Below are 24,309 nucleotides of genomic sequence, written 5' to 3' on the forward strand. Positions count from 1 at the left end.
ATGATCGAAATCATCAACGGCATAAGTTCTTATTCCCATTGTTTACGCCTCGTTGCCTGGTTATTCCGATTCTGCGATTCGTGCAGAAAGAAATCAACACTCACAGCTACTCCCTTACCTGCAGAGTTACGACGCGCACTACACAGCATAATTTCGAATTTACAACAGCAGCACTTTTTTGTTGATTTTAAATTACTCAATTTAAAACATCTCAATACCTTTATAGATAACACCACTGGATTCGAACTCATCAAAGTTGGTGGCCGATTGGACTATGCAAATTTACCAGACTCTCACAAACATCCTATTTTGCTACCCAGTAATTCGCAATTTGTATATAACTACATACGCCATTTACATATTCGAAATTATCACGCCGGCCCTAAAGCATTGGTTGCCGTGATACGTATAGAATATTGAATCATCAATGCCAGAGACTTGGCTCGTCGTATCGTTCGGTCTTGCGTACACTGCGTGCGCTATAAACCAGTTCTAGCTCAACAAGTCATGGGACCACTGCCAGCCACACGTCTCACTTCCGCTCGCCCTTTTGTACGTTGTGGAGTTGATTTCTGTGGACGAGTAAATACTTACTTGCGAATTAGAGGCAAGGCTCCTATAAAATCTTACGGGGCCGTGTTTGTTTGCCTCGTCACGAAATCAGTACATATCGAGGTTGGGTCAGGTCTCTCAACGAACTCATTTCTAAACGCTCTGAAGCGCATGGGTGGTCGTAGAAAACTGCCATGCGACATATTTGGCGATAACGCCACAAATTTGCCAGGGCGTCCAACCAGTTAAAGGAACTAAAACAATTTCTCATATGTATTTAATTTTTCTCTAATATCAATTACAAAAACCATTGTATAAAGCAATATGAGCAAAGCTCGCTAATTAAATACATATGATCATATTGATATAATAGTAACAGCGGAAGTATTAAAAACAAATATTGTAAAAATCCGAACAAATGTTACTAAGCTTTCAAAAGCGCGCCTAAAAATCATATCCACACCATTAGGAATAAACTACATACAGAGTGTATGTGCCTATATGGTGATCAAAAGGAATATAAACAAAAAGGCAACTCTTAGAGACCAATTGTACAGCGAACAACGGAAAATTCATATGGCGTAGCAGCTAAAGGCTTGCACTGATGTGAATGTTGGAGATTCGAGTTCAACGCTCAGCTCCCGAAAAGCTAGCTGATGAAGAAGTGAAATTCAGAAACATGTCCTAGTAACCATCGCCGTTTGTAAACTTAAAATTTTTCTCTAATATCAATTACAAAAAACAATTTCTGTTTGAAATTAATACACAAAAAGAAATTTATAAATTTTGCTCGCCCTCCCAGGGCACCTCACTCTGGCGGCCTTTGGGAAGCTGCGGTGAAAAGCGCAAAGGGACATTTGAATCGAACTTTAGCCAACACAAGATTGACTTTTGAAGAACTGAGCACGGTTGCCGTGGAAGTGGAAGCTATTCTCAACTCTCGCCCACTTTGCCCGATGTCATCAGATCCAAGGACTTGACGACCAAGTTCGAGTGGTGTACCTACGCACTACCAATGGTACCTGCAGCCGTCCTATACATAAAATTGCTATACTGCCGGTTTCTTGAAAGTGGATACTTCCAACGGGGCCGGAATGTTGGATGAAACTTGCGACACACTGTGATCGAATAATCTAAGACACTGTACTAATATTAGTACTCAAATAATATTCAAAACATAATTAGTTACATACGTTCAACAGAACACTACCTAATAATTGTAAACATGAATATACACACACACATACATATTCGCAACCGTATTTATAGCTCCGTCACATAAGCAGTTTTTCATATATATGAGTTTAACACAAGCTTATGCATAATGAATAGATTGCACGTATTTTTATGGAGAACGGTAGAATGAGCGACACTGACGCCATCTGATATTGAAAAGCAAAGAGGATAGATATAATAAGAGCCGTCACTCGTTATTTTTTAGGCATTTACTCGATGTGAACTGTGAGGCAGTCGCTACTTTTGTTTTATGAGGGACATTTTTGAATTGTCTTCCATTTATCCATGCGGTGTTGTCACTTTATGTAAACGTGTTTTTTGGAAAGAGAATTAAATAATTAATTAAACACAAATACCCCATGAAAATGTATAGAAGACATTTATAAACATCTCGCCCAAAAAAAAAGTAGCGACTACTTCATAGTTTACATCGAGTAAATGCCTAAAAAATAACGAGTGACGGCTCTTATTATATTTATCCTCTTTGTTGAAAAGTAGCCAACACTCAAATTTTGTTGTGAACAAATCATAAGAAGAAGAATTTGACATTTGTGTTTACAAGTTGGCGCGTCGAAATAAAGAGCATAACCAAAATTGTAAAATGTAAATAAATGTAAATGAACCAAGGCCACATATAGATATTTTAAATGTTTTTAACACTGGAAAGAACACATCGCATGGATTTACAAAGTCAGCGCGCCAATGGTGCGATATAGCAAATTGGAATTCAGGCGGCTTCTTCGTCAACATGGTGTGAAACTGGCATTGACACCAATGATCATCGCTGATTCATTTATAAATAGTAAAAAGGCGCATGATAATAAATTTACCACAAGTTTAGAGGACATTCCTTGTATATCACAATTCGCTGCGTGCGATATGCATGAATTCTCCTTAGCAGCCCAGTTAATATGTCCATATGTTGATGGCACGGATTTGAATTGTGGCTGTCTGCAATCATGGGCAATTTCTAAAGCATATGGCTGTGGTCTGCTGAGACATCCAGAACTAGTGAAAAATATTGTAGAAACTACAAGGCGTGTGCTACCAAACAACTTCAGCATACCGGTAAAATTACGCTGATTAAATGGCAGTGGAGAGCAATCAGTACGATCTACAGTGGAACCGGCACCACCACTAGAAAAATGTGGTGCCACATTTTTGACATTACCTGGACGAAACATGTGGCAGAAGGTATCAGATCCTCTAAATATTAACGTTATGTCTGAAGCAGGGGCGCATCCAGCACGATTTGGGAGGGAGACGGGCGATTTAATTCAACTTTTTAAGTAAGATAAAGTGACCTTAAAATGTTTCATACAAACACACTGTCGCGTACACCTTTTAGAGGTGAATCCGCCCCTTTGCGCAATCAAGGTGGAATGTCCCCCAGCTAGCTCAGGGCGAGAGCTCGGGGCCCTTAACCCTTGTCCACCTTGATGCGGGGCGGATGTCACAATCATCATTATACTTACATCCGTGCACCTCCCTCGCAGAAAGCCCACCCTACCTTGGACCGCTCGAGTTTCTGCCTGGCAGCGAGTCCCCTTTTCCTCTGCTCCAAATGACCCTACTCACTTACCCTTGCGTCATCCTCCCCCGCCCTTACCGATTAAATTTAGAACGCCATTATATCCTTTTTCTTTTCATCTTCAATCTAACATATTATTTATTTAAAATATCTTAACTTTATACAAAAATTCAATAAAATGATTAAATTCGAAAATTTAAAGTTTTTAACTTATTCCTCTAGGAGGCTATATGTTCAAATCAGAATTTTTTTCGACAATTCGACCAACAGATCATTTGCACAAAAAAACAACGAAATTCCAAATAAAAATCGACTCATAAACGACGAGAATTATATATATACATTATACTTGTACATACAATCGTTTATCATCACAAAAAAACTCGTAATGTTAAAAAAAACGTATAAGTGAAAATTCGCAAAATAAAATTTTCATACAAATGGTTTACATAAACCCCATATAAATCATTCTGACAAAAGAACATCTTAATTTATGACGAATTTGACGCCAAATCGCATTACCACATTAAAATATACATCGGTTAATAAAAAAAACGAAACTGTGAAATATTTTCTTAGGCCTTTCTGCCTCCAAAGTCAGGCCAAACTTTTATGCTCTTAGTAGGAGCGAAATACGAACTAGATTCAATGCCCTAATGCCTACATAACAGAGCTCTATTATGGAGGTTAAGGGAAATTGGTGTGAGCTGGTTTTTTCCAGCTATTGCGAAAAAAACGGAAAAGACATACGAAATTGTTTAAATTCGACTATTTGGCCCCTTTCTGGTCATCGAACAGCACTTTACAAAGTTTACTGCGATTTCATTTGAATTTAAACAAATGCGATTTGGACAGAAGAAAAATACTTAAATTAGCCTACCCTCATACGTATATTAACGTTGCGACCTTTTGGTTGCTTTAATTTTCCCCGTTTTCTTTAAAAGGTGACTTTTGATGCACTCAACACTCCTGATTGCTGTCTTCGCTCATTATATTTGTAAAGAAAAATCCTTTATGGCATGGCAATTATGGTACGATGGTGATGAAAAATTTATGTAAACGAAATATCCCTGGCGCCACACAAAAGCCTTTGGGCATTAGCGGTGATACTCCTACCGGAGGAATGAAGGAGTTTTATTAGTGCGACTTCAAATTGATTTGAGGATTTTACGCCAATTTGGGCGTCCACGTTCCTCAAGCTAAACACATATCCTTGACATGTCCAATATTGGGCATTAGGGTGGATAAAAAAAAATGTATCCCAACAAAAAAAAAAAAAATGAATTTACAAAAAACATCATTATAAAGAAATTATTTTAGTGAAATTTAAAGAGGGGGAGAGGGGATTTACACTCCCTGAAATCCGGGCCTGCATACGCATTATGCCAGAGCCGGATTCCTGGAGAAGATTGGTGACCGAAGTCGAAGTGGAGGTTCCGCGAACCCCAAATGGCGCGAAAGTCCCTCTATGCACATAAAAAAAACGATAGTATTCTAACACTTACCAGATTCACGGTATTCCGCATCGTTTATGCCGCTAGATTTTGGCTCCTGCCCAAATTTAAAATTTGTTTGTCGCCAGAGCGCGCGATTGGTATAAGGCTTTTTGCCTTTTAATGGTTTTTTTGATTTTTGTTTTATGTTAATAACTTTATTTTAATAAAACAAAGCACCACTTTTATTTTCCAATTTAAAACGGGGTTAACATTTCGCGCACAGTGATATACTTTTTACTGTTAAAATTTATTATTATTGAACATTTCTGTAGGCGAGCGGCGCGCTGCAGACTTGTTTGCTGCTATATTTCAACAACTATACTCTTTCTACAGTTATCCCTTCTTATATAGCCGGTATCCATAAGGGACACCGTTTTCATGTGCCGTTTTCTCTCGTCATCCTCAAACCAACCGCAACCATTTCCACCCTATATCCATCCTTTTCCGACTTTCACCACACCCTTACCGCTCATCTTGCAACCCTTGGAAGATGAGCTTTTTATAATTTTTCCCATATTGGGAATTTTCTTTAGTTTGACATTTCGGGTTTGTTTACATTTTATCGTGTGGGCAAATTTACTCGCGGATATTATTTTACTGTTTGTGTGATAATTCCGTGTTAAATTCAGTGGTAAAGTGTATTAATATAATCATGGGTGGATGAAGTACTGTTCTGCCATTTGTGGCTGTACACCGCCTCTAGACTGGTTCTAGTGGACGACCAAAACATCAACACCTATCACGATATTGGCATTATAATTCAGCGTTCGACTGCAAACCCGCGTCCCAAAATATATGGGGAGAGGTGTCACAAGGCGCGCCCTGGACCCAGGATCACAACTCCGAAAGCGGAAATCAAAAACTCTTCCTATGGTTGTTGTGATTTTGATGTGTTGTACCCAACACAAAAAAATTGTGCACTTATATAAGTGTTTTTCTCAGTTTTACGTTTCTGTGCCCAGACTAGTTAAAATTGTTTTCCTTTTATGTCTTTATTTTTCTTTTTCAATTGGACTTTGGGAATCTCCGGCATTGGGCCCTTTACTACCGTGCTGCCATACTCGAGCGGGACAAGATGCGCTCAAAGCCCAAAGCGGGGAACACCCACACCCTGACAACACATACATATCTACACTCATCTGCAAAAGTCATCATCACTCAGATTTTTCAAGCTTTTACTAATTTTGCTGCGACCTTAATTATTTTCGATATTTTTTTAAAATACTCCAAAATACAATCCAAATGTACACTTAAGACTTTTTAGAAAATTCTGCAAAATTCCGCGAATTTTCATGCAAAAAATTCTAAAAATTCTTACCGAAAAGCTGAAAATTTGCGGAATTTTCTAAAAAGTTTTAGGTGTTCTATTTCAGGCAATTTTTTGGCCGAAGTGTCAGCCGATATCAAAACTATGAAATAAAAGATTTATTTTTATGTGTGTACATCTTTTTTCATAGTAGGGCAATAGGATCACTAAACACACGTTCTCAGATTTTTTAGCACAAAGAAATAATTATCACAGCATTTTAAGATGGAGCCAGACATTGCTAAATTGACAAATAAACGATTGAATAAGCAGACCTGAACCGTGATAAAAAATAAAAGCAAATATATTGTAACGAATATTAGCAGCACTAAGGGATACTATCATCTCTAAGCCGATGCTAAGCAGTGACTTGTATGCACATCAATAATACAATCATTATGTCTACACATATGTACGTACACGCAGCGGAGAAGCAACTCACAAACACATGCAGATATATTGTCTGAGATGCTCCCAAGAGTATGCAATTATAATTGTGGAAGTGTCGCTCACAAATACACGTGCATATGAGAGCTATACACGTGCATCTGTAGTTATAATTATATAGCAGTAACTAAGTAAATTCTGGAAGAGCCTAGAAGTATGCAAACGAGAAATCAGAGGCCGCAACAGTAGAGGCACGACAATCAGTTTGATTTAAGACGCTATCTGGCGAGCAGTAGTAGTGTTATTGTGAAGAAATTTAATAAAGGCCATTTTGAATTATTCAATAGTGGAGTTATTTATTCAACAGTATAGTGATTCGAACTTAGCAGAAGGTTGCAAATAAGAAGATTTGCAGTAAATTCGTTATAATTGGTGTCAGAAGAGGAATTGTTGAATAAATTCCAGAGGACTACAAGGACATGGCAAAGTTAAGTGAATTGAAGATCCAGCAACTGAAGAAGGAGTTGGAGAGCCATGGATTGAATAAAACCGGCATTAAACTCGAACTTCAGGTACGACTACGTGAGGCAATGGAATTAGAAGGAATTGACGTGGAAGAGTATGACTTTCATCTTGATGGCGATGAGACAACACAATTGGAGGAGAAAAATGAAACACCGCAGACAGTGGCGAACGCAGACTTGAACATGATATTGGCTGGAATTTCTTCACAAACATCGACAGTAACATCAATGTCGTCGCAAATGTCATCTCAACTGGAAGAACAGAAGACATATATGGCATCCCAACTGGAAGAACAAAAGACAAATATAACATCTTAACTGGCAGAACAGAAGACATATGTGATATTACAATTGAAATCCCAGGAGAACAGTATAACATCCTAGATGGAAACAAAATTGGAGGAACAGAAAACACACATGACGTCACAAATTAGAGAACAATTGAAAGAACAAGAGGCACGCATATCATTACAGCTCGAAGCACAAGGAGATCGTATCTCAACAAAGCTGGAGACACAGGAAATAAAATTCTCATCGCAGCTGGAGGCTGTTAGTGAACTACAAGATAAAGTGGAGGCCGATATAGATGCTTTGAAAGATCGGATTCAGGAGTTACAATTGAACCGTCCAATCACTTCACCGTTTACTCTGAAGGTAAAATCCCCAACGTTTAATGGTTCTGTTTCATTCCAGGTATTTAAGCTGCAATTTGAGAAGACGTCAGCAGCAAACAACTGGAATGCTGAAGATAAAGTTGCTGCATTGTTCGTGGCTTTAAAAGGACCAGCTGCTGAGATATTACAGCCCATCCCAGAACGCAACAGCTATGAAGCATTGATGTCTGCTGTAGAACGGCGATACGGAACCGAACACAGAAAACAGATATACCAAATTGAGTTGCAAAAGCGTTACCAAAAAGCAAATGAGACATTGCAGGAGTATGCTTCGGATGTTGTAAGATTGGCTCATCTTGCAAGTGCGGACGCACCCGTGGAATACACTGAAAGGGTAAAGATTCAGAGCTTTATAAACGGCATACGGGACGCCGAAACGAAGCGAGCCACATACGCGAACCCAAAGCAAACATTCGCTGAAACGGTATTCTATGCACTGACTTGGGAAACTGCCTCACTTTTGAGTAAGCCAGCGTACAAAGCCCATCTTGTGGAAGTAGAGAGGTCAGATTGGGTGCACACAATTTTGGAAGCACTGAAGGGATCATCACAACAGAAAAGCTCTGAAGTTATGAAATGTTTCAAGTGCGGCACCCAGGTCACATTGCACGTCATTGCAGCACCGGTCCTAATAGTTCCAACAATCTGGGTTGCCGTAAACGCAGAGCAGACGGAGATGAGCAAATCTCCAAGTCCACTTAATCGTTAAAATAAAGAGAGTCAGCCGCAAGGGGCGACAGCTGGCTCCCTCAATTGAATGCCCCATAATCTCTATCTCGCAAATTGGAAGAAGGTCAAACAATCTTACTGTCGGAGGACATATGGATGGAAAGGAACGTTTATTGACTGTAGATACAGGTGCATCCCATTCCATCATTCGATCAGATTTAGTCAACAAGAAGATAAGACCATTGCTTGGAGCAAGGTTACGTACAGCCAAGGGAGAGGACACCCAGGCAATTGGAGAAGTAGCATGTGAAGTAGCAATTGGGAACGTCACGGTACTACACAATTTTATAGTAGCAGAGATTGTTGATGAAATCTTCTTTCCCTTTTATACATAATTTCTTAACCTATACATTCATAATTATTCTAATACTAAAGATATGTAGATTTGTATTAGTGATATGTAGATTTGTATATGTAGATTTGTATTAATAGTATGCATATATGTAGATTTGTATAAACGGTATGCATACATGTATATTTGTAATAGTAGTATGCATATATGTAGATTTGTATAAATGGTATGCATACATGTAGATTTGTATGCAAAGTCAGCAGATTGCTATTCATGTAAAATATTTGTATGTGAATATTTGGTTAATTCACATTATTGGTTGTATGTAAATATTTTGGTGGCAAACTAACATTGACGATCGGCAGTGTATTGACCGGAGTGAGTGACTAAGCAAAATTTGTAATGTGTGAACTGACAAGGGTTTCATATTCGGCATTTCATTGATGCTGGCTTACCGCTGTGTTAGGTCAATGTATTTTATGACGCATAATATTGTAATATGATTATGCTATTACAAAAATGTATTGGCATAGAAGTTCATGATGCGTAATGCCGCAAATATATTGCATAGGTGGGCATGACGCATAATGCTACACAAGTGCGGCAACCCAGACCACATTGCACGTCATTGCAGCACCGGTCCTAATAGTTCCAACAATATGGGTGGCCGTAAACGCAGAGCAGACGGAGATGACCAAATCCCCAAGTCCACTTAATCGTTAAAATAAAGAGAGTCAGCCGCAAGGGGCGACAGCTGGCTCCCTCAATTGAATGCCCCATAATCTCTATCTCGCAAATTGGAAGGAGGTCAAACAATCTTACTGTCGGAGGACATATGGATGGAAAGGAACGTTTATTGACTGTAGATACAGGTGCATCCCATTCCACGATTCGATCAGATTTAGTCAACAAGAAGATAAGACCATTGCTTCGAGCAAGGTTACGTACAGACAAGGAGAGGACACCCAGGTAATTGGAGAAGTAGCATGTGAAATAGCAATTGGGAACGTCATGGTACTACACAATTTTATAGTGGCAGAGATTGTTGATGAAATCATAATTGGAGTGGACTTCTTAATCGACCAAGGCATCAAGATCGATATGCAAAGCAAGACGATGCAATATAAGAACATGGATGTGCTACTTAATTTCGGCTATGAGAGAGCCTACAGCAGCAAACGAGTGCTGGTGGAAGAGAGTCAGCAAATACCACCAAAATCCGAAGCAGTCATCTGGGCAAAGTTTGATGGAGATTGTGGGACAAACAAATTGTGGGTTGTCGAAGCAGCAAACAAATCAGCACTGAACATACTTGTAGGAAAAACCTTGGCTATGACAAAACAAGATGGACGTATTCCGGTAAGAGTACTCAATGAGTTCAAGTCACCACTCAAACTGACCAAAGGAGCTATTTTAGGAAGATTCCAAGAGGCTGAAGTAGTTATTAACTGTGAACAGCTCCAGGAACACGTTTCATCTAGTAATACTGATCTTTGAAAAGACATCACGGTTTGGACACAGGGGCTAGAGGAAGCCTATCAGAGTAAGGCAAAACAACTGCTCCTAAAGTACGCGAACATATTTGACCAGGATGGTTCCAAACTAGGCCGCACCAACGTTGTGAAACATCAAGTTGACACTGGAGATGCGAGGCCGATCCGTCAAGCTCCACGTAGTGTTCCACTGGCGAAGCGGGAATTTGTGAGTCAAATCATATAAGAACTGAGTAGCAGCGGCGTCATCGAGCCATCAGCTAGTCCATGGAGCTCACCGGTAGTACTTGTAAAGAAGAAGGATGGAAAAATGAGGTTTTGCGTGGACTGCCGCAAGTTGAGTGACGTTACGAAAAAGGATAGCTACCCATTGCCAAGAATTGACGATACTCTGGACTCGCTATCTGGTAAGAAATGGTTTTCCACACTGGACTTGAAAAGCGGCTACTGGCGAGTTGAGGTGAAGGAGGAAGATCAAGAGAAAACAGCCTTCAGTGTCGGTGATGGTCTTTGGCAATTTACAGTGATGCCTTTTGGACTTTGTAATGCACCAGCTACTTTTGAGAGACTCATGGACCAGGTACTGAAAGGACTACATTGGAAAACATGTTTGGTGTACCTGGACGACATCATCGTATTGGGCAAGAAATTTGATGAACATCTTAAGAACTTGGAGGAAGTTTTCCAGAGAATAGCTGGCGCTGGTCTGAAGTTAAGTCCCAAAAAGTGTGCGCTGTTTAAAAAGGAAGTAAATTATTTGGGTCACAAGGTAACGACAGAGGGCATCTGCACTGAGAACGAAAAGATAGAGGCTGTAAAAGATTGGCCAAGACCACAGAACCTACACGAATTGAGAAGTTTCCTTGGGCTCTGCACATATTACCGCCGATTTGTACCAAATTTTTCCAGCTTAGCCCATAGCCTCCATGAGCTTACAAGAAAAGCTTTTGAATGTAAGAAGGAGCAAGAAGTGACTTTCCAAACATTGAAGGAGCGTTTGTTCACTGCCCCAATGTTGGCATATCCGATTCCAGGAGCAACATTTATTCTAGATACAGATGCGAGTGGATATGCTATAGGAGGCGTTTTATCACAACTGGTCGATGGACAGGAAAAGGTAGTTGCATATTACAGCCGTTCGATTGGAAAACCAGAGAGGAACTACTGCGTTACGCGGAAATAGATGTTGACATTGGTAGAGTGTATTAAACATTTTGACAAATACCTCTACGGCCAGCGATTCCGTGTCAGGACAGATCACGCAGCGTTGAAATGGCTTCTGCAGTTCCGTAATCCGGAAGGACAATTGGCGCGGTTGATCGAGCGACTACAAAGTTATGACTTTTCCATTGAGCATCGAAAAGGTAGTACAAATGGAAATGCTGATGCAATGTCACGAAGACCACGTAGTTTGGAAAGCAAGCACTGTTCAAAGGCCGAGGCTAAATAAGACATTATAGATGTCCGGCTAATGACTATAACGTCTACGGATGAATGGGACAAGGAACAGATCTGTCACATGTTAACCAAAGGCTCTAACGAAACGAAAGACCAAACAGAGAAGAGATGTCAGCAGAGAGTCCTATTGCGAAGTCATATTGGGCACAGTGGAACAGTTTAGAATTGATATCCGGTTACCTTCATCGAGTATGGGAGAGTGAGGTTGGTCAATGCAAGAAGAAACTGATAGTTGTTCCCAGAAAGAGGATTCCTGACGTGCTCAGCGACCTGCATAATGGTCCAAGTATAGGTCGTCTTGGAATCACGAAGGCACTCGAGAAAATTAACCAGATATTTTACTGGGTTGGTTGCCGTCAGCCGTTCACCGAGTGGATTGCCAACTGCGAGGTTTGCAACAGAGCGAAAGGGCCCAAAACACGAATTCATGGCTAAACGAAGCAGTATATTTCAGGTGCACCATTTGAAAGGATCGCCATGAATGTCGCAGGTCCATTTCCTACTAACAACCGTGGAAACAAATACGTACTGGTGGTTATGGATTATTTCAGTAAATGGCCAGAGGTATACCCAATCCCAAACCAAGAAGCAGAAACAGTAGCAGAAGTGGTTACAAACGATTGGGTTGCAAGGTATGGTGTACCAATGTAGTTACATTCTGACCAAGGCAGGAATTTTGAATCAGCTATGTTCCAAGAAATGTGCAAGAAGTTGGCCATTCGAAAAACACGGACAACTGCATTGCATCCTTAGTCCGATGGTATGGTGGAACGTTTCAATAGAACATTGGAAGAGCATTTGAGGAAAGAAGTAGACAAGTACCATAAGGACTGGGATACACACATATCATTGTTCTTGATAGCCTATCGATCGGCAGTACATGAGACAACGGCCAAACTCCCGCAAAGGTAATTTTTGGCAATGACCTTCGACTGCCAGTTGATTTGAAGTATGGGATAGATACCGATGGGGAGAGAAATGTCAAGAAATCCACTGGTGTCTTGGAAGAAGTGCTGAGAGAGATACACGATCTGGTAAGGCAACGAGCAAAGATTATGAGTGACAAGATGAAAGCGAGGTACGATAAAGCAATTAATTCGGAAGGGTTTCAGGAAGGAGATTTGGTGCTGTTATACAACCAACAACAAAAAAAAAAGGTTTGGAAAGGCTGGCAAGATTAGATCGAGAGATTTGTCTAATCGGGACGATCAGACTTAGGTGGAGGGCAGTGTAACGAATATTAGCAGCACTAAGGGATACTATCATCTCTAAGCCGATGCTAAGCAGTTACTTGTAAGCACATCAATAATTCAATCATTGTGTCTACACATATGTACGTACACGCAGCGGAGAAGCAGCGCACAACCACATGCATAAATCTGAGATACTCCCGAAAGTATGCAATGGTTGTGCAAGTGTCGCTCTCACATTCAAACACATGCAGATATCTTATCTGAGATGCTCCCAAAAGTAGGCAATTATAATTGTGGAAGTGTCGCTCACAAATACACGCGCATTTGAGAAGCTATACACGTGCATCTGTAGTTATAATTTCATAGCAGTAACTATGTAAAATCGGGAAGCGCCTAGAAGTATGTGAACGAGAAATCACAGAGTATAAAAGGCAGCAACAGTAGAGGCGCGACAATCAGTTTGATTTAAGACGTTATCTGGCGAGCAATAGTAATGTTGTTGTGAAGAACTTTAATAAAGGCCATTTTGCATTATTGAATAGTGAATTTATTTATTCAACAGTTTAGTGATTCGAACTTAGCAGAAGGTTGCAAATAAGAGGATTTGCAGTAAATTCATTACTATAAAGTTGGCGCGATTTGTCTCAGAAAATATTTAGGCCGAAGTTCTCTTCAAGTTTGCATCTTGCCCCGTTTTAGCTTTTCCTACAAATATACGGGACGGGGCTTTAATTTTTTATGCCTACTCCGAACGGCACCTGGAAGGCAGAAGAATTTTCACTGAGAAGGTTTTTATTGGCAGAAACTTTTCGGAGTGTTTGAAAAACCACTGTCGAGGGGCGACCCCGCTTAGAAATCCATTTTTGTAATTGAATGAACTTTTTTCTTAAATTTTGATGTTGCCTTTGCGCGAGTCTTGAACCCAGCACCCTCGGTGTGGTAGGCGGAGTACGCTACCACTACACCATGGCGCCGCCAGAGTCTTGAACCAGCATAAGCAATAAGTTAAGCTTAAATTCTGGTTAAATAATTATAAGATGAAAATAAAAAGTGTTCACTTTGTTTTGGGAAAAGCCTCATTTTTTACTGATCTTGATGAGAAAGTTTATGATTCATGAAAAATTTACGCTAATTGTGAACCCTAAACAACCTGTTGGAAAGGATATTTTATTATTCCGCTTTTTCGGGTCGTGTATTGAAAGCTCTTATACAGGTTTCGAAACATTATAAATGTGTCACTTAGGCTAATTCAAGACTATTTTTATTAGTTATCTTAGCTGAAAAATACTAAAAGTATATCCACATTTAAGCAACTCTCCACATTGTTCATAAAGTATGAGCCCTCGACTTTCAAATAATTTCTGCGGCATTAACCAAATTTCGGACCGGAGCAAGATAGGTTCCACCAACTACTAAGAGCTGCCCAAAGAACTATAGGTTGTCTTAATTTTACATATTTTTTTATCTTTATATAGAATTATGTATAGTATAAATCATATGGTCCACTTGGGAGAGTCACCCTTGGAACGTACCAGTTGGCTGATGATAAGAAAAAGATTAGGATTCACCCTCACTCATGTGTGCCTGGGGTGGTTAAAACAAAATTTTGTTAGTTTCGTGCGGGTGGCATCGCCAAAAATTCCCATGACATTGCCGAATTTTCAATACCACCTGGCTCAATTGTGTAGGTGGCTCATCTCATCAGCTGATTTTGTTCGTTTCATTGTACTGGCATAGAGATTGTCAAAAGGAGATAGCGAACGCAAAATATATCCGATGCATGGGCAATTATGCACTGTCGTGGTGGTAAAATTTTACCTAAATTAGCACACGACGTTCCCACAACACACAAGGGTTGCAAAGTTTTACGCTTTCTCTACGTTCCATTCACCTAACATCAACACAAAGGTTTGACAGCCGGAACGCGACATGTATAAGGCTGTAGGGATGAGCTAACCATAACAACAAACCAATCGATAATCGCCGCCACAGTTAGATAACTGCGTTTTTCCATCGCTGAATGGAAGAAGAAAAAATTTTCGACGATACCATCACGTGTGTGGAAAAATTTTGCAAGAAAGATGGTGAAAAAACTCGGCTAGCAAGTAATTCGTAGTTTTGTTGAATTAATTGGCACTCATTAGAAATTTTGCGTTTAGTTCGCTGGCGTAAATTGGGCGCGGCGCTTTGCAAAAGCTTCGTTAGCTGAAAAGAATTCAATAAATTAAGAAACCGATATAAAATAAGATAGTGCGACAAAAGCGGCACAGTTTTCGCATATTCGCGCTAGAACTGTGTGGAAAAATAACCGCACTTCACTTGTGTAAGGAGATGCCCCTAATGGGTTGATAGAAAACTAAATCACAGCAGTTTGGTGGAGGGTGCAAGTTTTCATTGAAAAACAAAGGAATCGTGCTAAAATCTTAAATGTGTCTGCTACATTTTACATAAGCATTTATTTTTCATCGCTCATGAAAGGGGCGGCTGTGTATATGAGAAAATTGCACGTTTTTTCTCTTGGTCTGCAACAAAGCCACAGTTGCCTCCAAACTAATTGTCGGCCATAACAATACTACAGAGAGTTTCAAACTAACAACGAGCACTCATTCATTTTGGCAGCAGATGCAAAACTGGACGACGGGGCAAAAAAAATTTTTTAGGAACCGCGCATCATCAAGCACGCTCTTTAAGTGTGTTTAGCGCAACCACCACCAACTGCGCCAACCACCATCGCAGTGCCCATAACAACCGGTTCGACGCCCAACCACCACCAATAGCGCCAACTAAACCGCGAGCTGGCACCATTACTGCGTGCAACACCGCGCGCAACCACCGGTAGCGCCCACCTAGACGCACAACAACCACCGGACTTACCACCAACAGCACGGCCGCCGAACATAGGCTTGCTGCAACACCAACTTTTACAACAACACCAGCAGGGCCGCCAAACATAGGCCTGCTGCAACACCACCTTTTACAACAACACCAGCAGGGCCGCCAACCATAGGCCTGCTGCAACATTACCTACTTTAACAACAACAACAGCGGGGGCCCGAACATAGGCCTGCTGCAACACCAGCTACAACAACAACGACGTTCGAAACATGGTGAGTTCGTTCCGTAATACGGACAAACTAAGAATGTGAAGATTTATTAGTTTTTATTTATAATCGAATAAGTAATTGTATACGGCATTCTTTATAGAAAACCCATATTTTAAATAGCGATGCATAAAAGATTACATTTATATTTTCCTTAACACATGCAGCAAACCGCAACACAGTAAAACAACGAACAATTTTTTTTGGTATCCAGCTTATGTGATGTAAGAGGACTATACGATTCCAAGCCTGTCAGGGTAAAGCTCGTTTTCGATAGATTTAGAATTCAAAGCTCTTAGCATGGACTCTATTCCGCTGAGTTCATTCATTGTGCTGTAAAACTGGTAGGGATTAGCAGATTTCAAGACCGTATCGACAATTTAAGAAATGTTGAAAGAAAATTTTGTTAAAGCCGAACGACATCACATGAGCAGGGAGTGGTTAGTTATTATCACGCTATCGACTCACAGGATGAACAGGCTTTTAGACTTAGCAAGTTTATTTCCTGGTGTTTTACGTGTCGATTTGTTCGCGTGACCTAACGTAACTTTTTTGCTGTTGCACGTATTTATATCAACTTGAACAAAGCGATGGCAAAAAACCCCAGGTTATCACCGATTTATTTTTACAAACATCGATTACAAGTTATAATAAAGATGGCATAGTACAAGGTGGTATAACATTTTAAGGCAAATACACAGCATTGATAATGACATTAAACAGCATTTAATCTTCCACATCCCCACCCCGTGGATCGAAGCCGATTCACCACTATCTACATCAAGCTTAGTCAGTTTGGAGGCAGGACGTTGAACTGTTCCTGAAGAAGTTGACACATGAGCTCGTCGGACTTGGCCGTCCTTCCGAGGGTAAACTCTCTCCACGCGACCTCGTCGCCACTCTTTCCGTGGTTCCTTTACATCGCAAATGAACACGAGATCACCCTCTCGCAATGGCTCTGTTAGCGCACACCACTTAACACGCCGAACCAGCGTCGGCAAATATTTTTCCACCCACCTTTTCCAGAACCTATCCCGTAATTGTCTAGCAACGCACCATTGTTTACGAAGTGAGCAAAGCTTTTGATCCGGTTGGACAGCACTCCATCTTTGCGCTGTGTTTGCGCACCCCAGTAAAAAATGATTCGGTGTTAAAGGCTCTTCTTGTTCAGGCTCTACTGGCAAATGTGTAAGCGGACGCGAATTTACCACGTTTTCAGCTTCCACCAACAGACTATAAAATGTGTGCTCTTTAGGCTTCACCTCTTTCATTGTGTGTCGTAACACCTTCTACACGCATTTTACCATGCGTTCCCATATGCCGCCCTCAGAGGGATTCTCCGGGCAATTAAGGACCCACTCAACGCCTTTCGATGTCAACTCACCCTGCAACGCGCAACAGTCAAACACATCTGAGAAACGTTCAACCTCACCAGCAATCCCTATGAAATTTTTGCCATTATCCGATCTTATTCTGCTGGGAACTCCTCTCCGGTTCATAAAGTTCTTAATGGCCAATATGCACGCGTCAGTTGAAAGATCATAAGCAATTTCCAGATGGATAGCACGTACAGTCAAGCATGTAAATAAAGCTACCCATCGCTTCTCTGTGCTTCGACTGACCGTCACACTCACCGGCCCAAAATAATATAATCCCGTGTAAGTGAACGGCCGCACGTATTGCGTCACTTTATCCTCCGGCAGCAAACCCATTATTGGCACAATTTTTCTGGCCCTATTCAATTTACAAACGTTACAGTTGGCTATTACTCTACGAATGATCCTCCTTAAGTTAGGCACCCAATACTTCTGACGAATCATGCAGATAGCTGCCTCCGTGTTCTGGTGCATCATTTTCCCGTGCTCGTGGGTGACTACAAGTTTCGTTAATGCATGATTAGGCGGTAAAATGATGGGACGCCTTGCTTCATAAGAAAGCCAACTGACTGCATCTAGACGGCCGCAAACTCGAAGGAGCTCGTCACAGTCTAGAATCGGTGACAGTTTGTACAACGAACTAACCACCGTCACATTCAACCCTTCCTTTAATTGACCTAATTCGGCGGAAAACGCCTCTCGCTGGGCATGGCGACACAATAGACGTTCGGCCTCGTCGAGTTCCGTAGCAGTCAGTCCGTATGCAGGTTCGTCGTTCAGCTTATTCTGTCGAGATCTGCAATTGCGCACAAAGCGTAGCACCCAGGCAGTAACCCTTTCAGCTTTAAGAATGGTGAAAATCTCGCAAATTCAAATGCGCTTTCTGTTGCGCTTAACAAAACGTATTTCGGGCGAAGCTCTTCGCTTTCTTCGATATTCTCAATAGGTGCGTCGTTGATAGGCCACGTTTCCTCCGACTGGTAGAGGAACGACGGCTCCGTGAACCAACGTGACGATGGGTACATGCTTACATCTTTCTTCACTCGACTAGCATCGTCAGCTACGTTATCTTTCGTTGGAACCCATCTCCAATCCGTTGGAGTGGCTACGTTAAGAATTTCTGCTATTCTGTGGGCTACAAAGGGCTTTTACCGACAATGTTCACTGGCTATCCATTTAAGTACAGTTTTCGAGTCGCTCCATAGAATTCGTTGGGTGACTGGCACTGTATGCTCCTCAGTTATCGTTGTCAGCATTCGCGACCCTAAAACGGCAGCTTGCATCTCCAACCTGGGTATGCTAAGGGTCCTGAGTGGTGCACTTCTCGTCTTCGCATACACGAGGCTAACCTCGATTGTGTTATCCGTGCTCTGCAACCTCCAGAAAGCTACAGCTCCAAACGCGTCTTCGCTGGCGTCGACAAATATGTGCAGTTGCAGTGATTTTGGTTCGCCTAGTCGGAAATAGTGACGGGTAACTTTGGACTCCGTGACGTTCGAGATTTGTATTCTAAAGTTGTGCCACATTGCACCTGCGTCCCCAGGTATGGCTTCATCCCAGCCTAAATTCCGCTTCCAGAGTTCGCGCATCAGCAACTTGGCTGTGATGGTGAGGTGGCACAAGAACCCCAAAGGATCGAAGATGGACATGACGATACTTAGCAGCATTCTCTTTGTAGCCACCACTGTTCCATTCATGACTGATTGATTGACTCCATAGAATTCCAGACGATACCTGAAGTGGTCACTGGATGGCTGCCATAGCATTCCTAACACCTTGCCCGACTCCATAGCTTCTTTTGAGGTAACCAACTAACGCCGTTGCAACTTCTAAAGAGTTCGACCTAAACTTTCGCAAATGAAAACCCGTATCTGAATGAATGTCGCAGACCTGCTTGGAAATCTCTATGGCTCTCGACGCGGTGGAGAAACTATCGACGTAGTCATCCACATAGTGGTAATCCGTTATGGCTCGGACGGCTCGTGGGTCATGTATGGTATGGTATTTTGCGTTCATCACCTTGACGTAATGGGCCGAGCAAGGTGAGCAGGCTGTACCAAATGTCATCGCTGTCATCTCAAACACATTTGGCAGCTGCTGATCGTTGCCATTGCGCCACAAAAACCTTTGCGCGCATCTATCTTCCGGAACGATGACCACCTGGTGGAACATCTCTTGAATATGAGCACAAACAGCCACGGCACCTTCTCTAAAATGAAATAAAACGGAGGCTAGTGATCGATACTCTTGGGGCCCTTTCATCAATTTTGAATTTAACGATACTCCATGAGAAGTAGCTGCTGCGTCGAACACAAATCTAAGTTTGCCCGGCTTATGGGGATTTACCACGGCGAAATGTGGAAGATACCATGTCCTTGGGCTGCTTTCGACTAGCTCGCAGAGTTGCAGTTTGCGCGCATACCCCTTTTTCACATAATTGGAAATGATTTGGTTATATGCCTTCCCGAACTCTCCATCACGCGCGATCTTCCTCTCGATGCCCACCAAGCGCCTGAACGCCATGGAGTAGCTCTCCGGTAGCTCCACGTTGTCGTTCATTCAGAGCAATTCGGTTTGGAAACGCCCATTGACTTTGATCGTAGTTGATCGGAGAAGGTCTTTGGCTCGTATGTCGGCAGCACTTACGATTGAGGGCGCGGCTTTCACCCCAAATGATTCTATATTGAAATATTTTCTATCATTGCGTTCATATGACGATCCGAAGTATTTATATGTAGGCAAGATGGCTGTATTTGTGGAACGTTCTTCGATGGTCCGATAATGCAGACACCTAGTTCCGTCATGGTCGCGAAAGGCTCATTGCGACCCTCCCTATCGATTATTACAGGTTTGGTAGGTAGACCCAAGTGGCAGTGGTCTAACCCTATTAAAACTCTGGGGGTTACATTTTCGTATGGCTGAACTGGCATCTTTCCCTGATATCTGACGGCATCGCAGATGTCCCTCTGACTGAGGGTTTGCATTGGTAGACTCAAATTGTCGATACCATGGACATTCCTAAGAGTGTGACGCTTTCTCATACCTAATCCGCTAATGGAAACGTTGGTGACAGCTGCTTCCTCATTTGCTGCTCTACCTCCGAACCATGTAATTTCCACTTGACGCTCCTGACATTTACAAGTTATTGCACTAGTGACAAGTCCATCATTGTAGTTGACGATCCTTCGTCCAGGAGTGCATAAACATTCACGCTCTTATTTGGTCCATACAGGGTGATGGGCACTACTCGAAACAACAAATTACTTGAAGCATACGCAGAGCAACTAAGGACAGCGTTATTGGTGCTTGACGACTTGGACGAATCAATGGTGTCCACCTGACGACTTGCAGCACCATCATGTAACATTATATTATGATATTTTTGGCATCCACCAGTGGTGCATATTTTACGACGGCGGCATGCAGTAGTGCGGTGCCCTGGTGATAGGCAACTAAAACATAAACGTAGATGTTTGACTGTCTTCCACCTTTCCGACACTTCGGCATCCAGAAAGCGAAGACACTCGAAATGACGGTGTTGACCCTGACATATTAAACATTTAAATGACACCTGATCTTTAGTTGCATGCAAAACCGGACAACATTTCGGTTCACGACTATCATGGTCCTGGATCATTTGGACAAACTTTGCGATTTCAGAAAGCCATTCGCTGAAATTAACGATTGTAGGATATGGTTGAATCACCGCTGAATATCTAGCCCAATCTAAACGTTTGCTAAGGGGCAATTTATTAGTCAATTCTTCTAGTAATGTCGGATTTGCTAAATGTTTTTCTTCACCGATTGATTGTAAAAACACGGTAAGATTTCTAGCGGCTGTTGCAAAGGGTATTAACTTGTGGATGGCAGTCTCAGAAATGTTTGGCATGCCGCGCACTTCTTTGATTTGGCTACGTACTAACTGTTCTGGACGGCCGTATCTGAACCGTAGTTGTTCAATTACCGCGCCTACATTACTAGGGTGAATTAACAAAGATTTAACCGTGTCTTTCGCCTCACCTTTCAAGCATTTATTTAATCTCTGATTATTTTCAAAGTTAGTATAATTATATACAGAAGTAGACTCAACATAAGATGCGTAGAATACAGGCCAGTATTCTGGCAGCCCCGAGAATTGTGGTAGGTCAAGCAACTTCCTAGGTAAAACTGCACCGTTCGTAGGGGAAGGGTTAATTCCCGACGTCACTGTTGATGTATGCGTTGATGCGCCGTGTTGTGGCATAGTAAATAAATTCGAAATTAGTTTGGGGAATCAACTGAATATTGGTTGTAGGGGCATTATAACTGTGCGGCACGTAGGCTGCGGTCTGCACGTTACGAAGGCTGGCAGAAGTATTTATGTGTGGTTGTCTATCAATGCTTGCAGCATGACTACTATGTGGCATACCTAAGGCAGAATGTTCATTGACTGAGCAGACAAAACTATTTACACAGGCGCGTTCGGTATCGCCGACTGCGTTAACTTGACGCTGCGGTACGGCTGGCTTGATACCATTTGCATGGTAATAAATATACGTGGGTAGGGTGATCGATGATAATGGCGGCCTTGACGGTGTCGTTACCAATGCGAAACGTTGGTGTTCGTTTTCGCATATTCTGGCATGTGCATTATGCAGTTGCATCTCCAATTTGCTTATTTGTTGTTGCATTTGGTAAAGTACGTTCAACTGTGACGAAACTGAATAGTTGGTTGAAGTTGTTGCTGTAGCATTGGAAATGCCATGTTCTAAGCTGGCGAGGTCGACGTTAGCAGAGGTGAGCCCGACTGAGGCGGCGCTGCTAGAAATTAAATTAGCATGTAAAGGGTTTGATATAAACTCGCTTACCTGGTGGGTTCGGTTGAATGTATTCACTTGTAGGTTAGTGGCTGGTGGAACATTCATTGGCATGGTTGTGTACTGCTGAACGTTGGCTGATGTAGTATTCGATGGTAAAGCATATGATGCTGGCGTACTGTGCAGTAGGTCACCAAACGGCGGAGCGCTAGACGATGAGGAAGTTGTCGTTCCAGTGGCGAGTGGCGTGATGACAGATGGAGGAGCGCTAGAAGATGCGGTTCTGGTCATTTGAATGTTGAATGGCACACCAGATGATGAAGCAGTTGTCAGTAAATTACCAATAGTTTTGGCAGTAATTGGTGGAGTACTGATTTCTTGCAACGGCGAAAATGACATAATAGCTGGGGCTTGACTACATGGTGGCGCAGTAGTTAGCTGTATGAGGCTGGTGGCCTGACTGATAGCTGGCTGGCCAGTGGACGGCGAAACACTAGACCCTTGTGAACAAGCGGCATTGCTTCTAACGACAGAGTTCTAGCTATTGGTGTACCTTTGTCGGCCTTTGCTGTTTCGCTTTTTGACGACACACTCAATGATGGAGCACTCGATGTGGCTTTAGCGGACTTGGCGGTGATCTTCGCTAAGTTGGATGATGGAAAAGTGGTGGGCACAGAATTATTTGCTTGATTACGTTTACTCCGGCGTGGAGGCGATCATGGTATCATATTTTGCAGACGCTTGTTGAAATTTAATACTGCCACTATGTATGTAAAGTAGTGGCAGGCATTTCACCATAACCTCAAATAGCAAATTTAATGGCACGCTATTGCCGGCGAATGGTACTTGAAAATGTAATGTTTGCAAACCGTGAAAACTCGTAAACACGAAAAACGATTGCAAACCGCAAAAACTTGTAAAAACAGGAAATAAAGCGTATCACGCTATCGACACACAGGATGAACAGGCTTTTAGACTTAGCAAGTTTATTTCCTGGTGTTTTTTACGTGTCGATTTGTTCGCGTGACCTAACGTGACTTTTTTGCCGTTGCACGTATTTATATCAACTTGAACAAAGCGATGGCAAAAAACCCCAGGGTATCAACGATTTATTTTTACAAACATCGATTACAAATTATCATAGAGATGGCATAGCACAAGGTGGTATAACATTTTAAGGCAAATACACAGCATTGATAATGACATTAAACAGCATTTAATCTTCCGCAGTTATAATTACTGCACTTTATGCTGCTTCAAGTTAATTTTGTTCCGATAGGTGATCTTTTATGAATCTCCATTATTACCATTTATGAAATTTAAGAATATGCCGTTACATTTTAGCAGACAAGTGCTTCCGGTTTAGCTGTAAGATTCGCCAAAACTTACCTCAGGTATTGTCAAACGCGTAACTCTGAATAGTGGGACAAATATCTTTGTTTTGCTTCTGAGTCTAAAGCATTGAATCTCTTAGAATGAACGGTTTTTTTCTCCCAGCATAGGGGTAAATGTAGTAATAAAGCAGGTGACTGAGTAAGCAATAAATCGTCAGTAGTAATGTTGTATACGATTAGACCAATATTAATAATTTATTATTTTTTTTTATCTTATGCCTCATAAAGGTATAACCAAAGGTTACAAGTACAACCGATTAATTTGTTTTAGTGAACTTTTGTGGTGCAAGGGCATACAATTAAACCAATCCAAATAAATTGCCTGAAATGAAATAAATTTGAATTAAATAGAACTACGCTACACTGAATTAAGCCAAATAAAATAAAGGAACTTGCAGTAAAATTAGCTAAATCTTTAGAAAACCATATATTACAATAAAGTCAAGTAAAATAAAATAAGCTAAGGTAGTATCTATTGGGTAAAATTAGAAAATAACAAATATATCTTACTACGTACTGCATATTGGGTAATACATAAAATTGAAAAATTTTCTTTTGCCTTAGGGTTCCTTTATTATATTTTTGAATAAGCCTTAGTATGGGCTTAGTTGTATTGTATTTATTGCCATGCCTACACATAGTTGGGGCAATCAACTACGATTATACCAGAACGTTTGTCTTACAAAGTCAACATCAGAACAGATTAATCAATTTTCTCAGGTTACATCTTTTTGTCCTTTTTTTCTGATTAAGCTTTTTTATTCACTAATG

The 24,309-nt window shown here is 41.4% G+C and overlaps 1 pseudogene; it reads left to right on the top strand.

Annotated features, from left to right (window-relative positions):
• LOC137241696 (tRNA-dihydrouridine(20a/20b) synthase [NAD(P)+]-like) overlaps positions 1-24,309 on the top strand; it is a 33,605-nt pseudogene continuing 9,296 nt past the window's right edge.

Source organism: Eurosta solidaginis, chromosome 2 (assembly GCF_040869045.1).
Source record: "Eurosta solidaginis isolate ZX-2024a chromosome 2, ASM4086904v1, whole genome shotgun sequence".
NCBI lineage: Eukaryota > Metazoa > Arthropoda > Insecta > Diptera > Tephritidae > Eurosta > Eurosta solidaginis.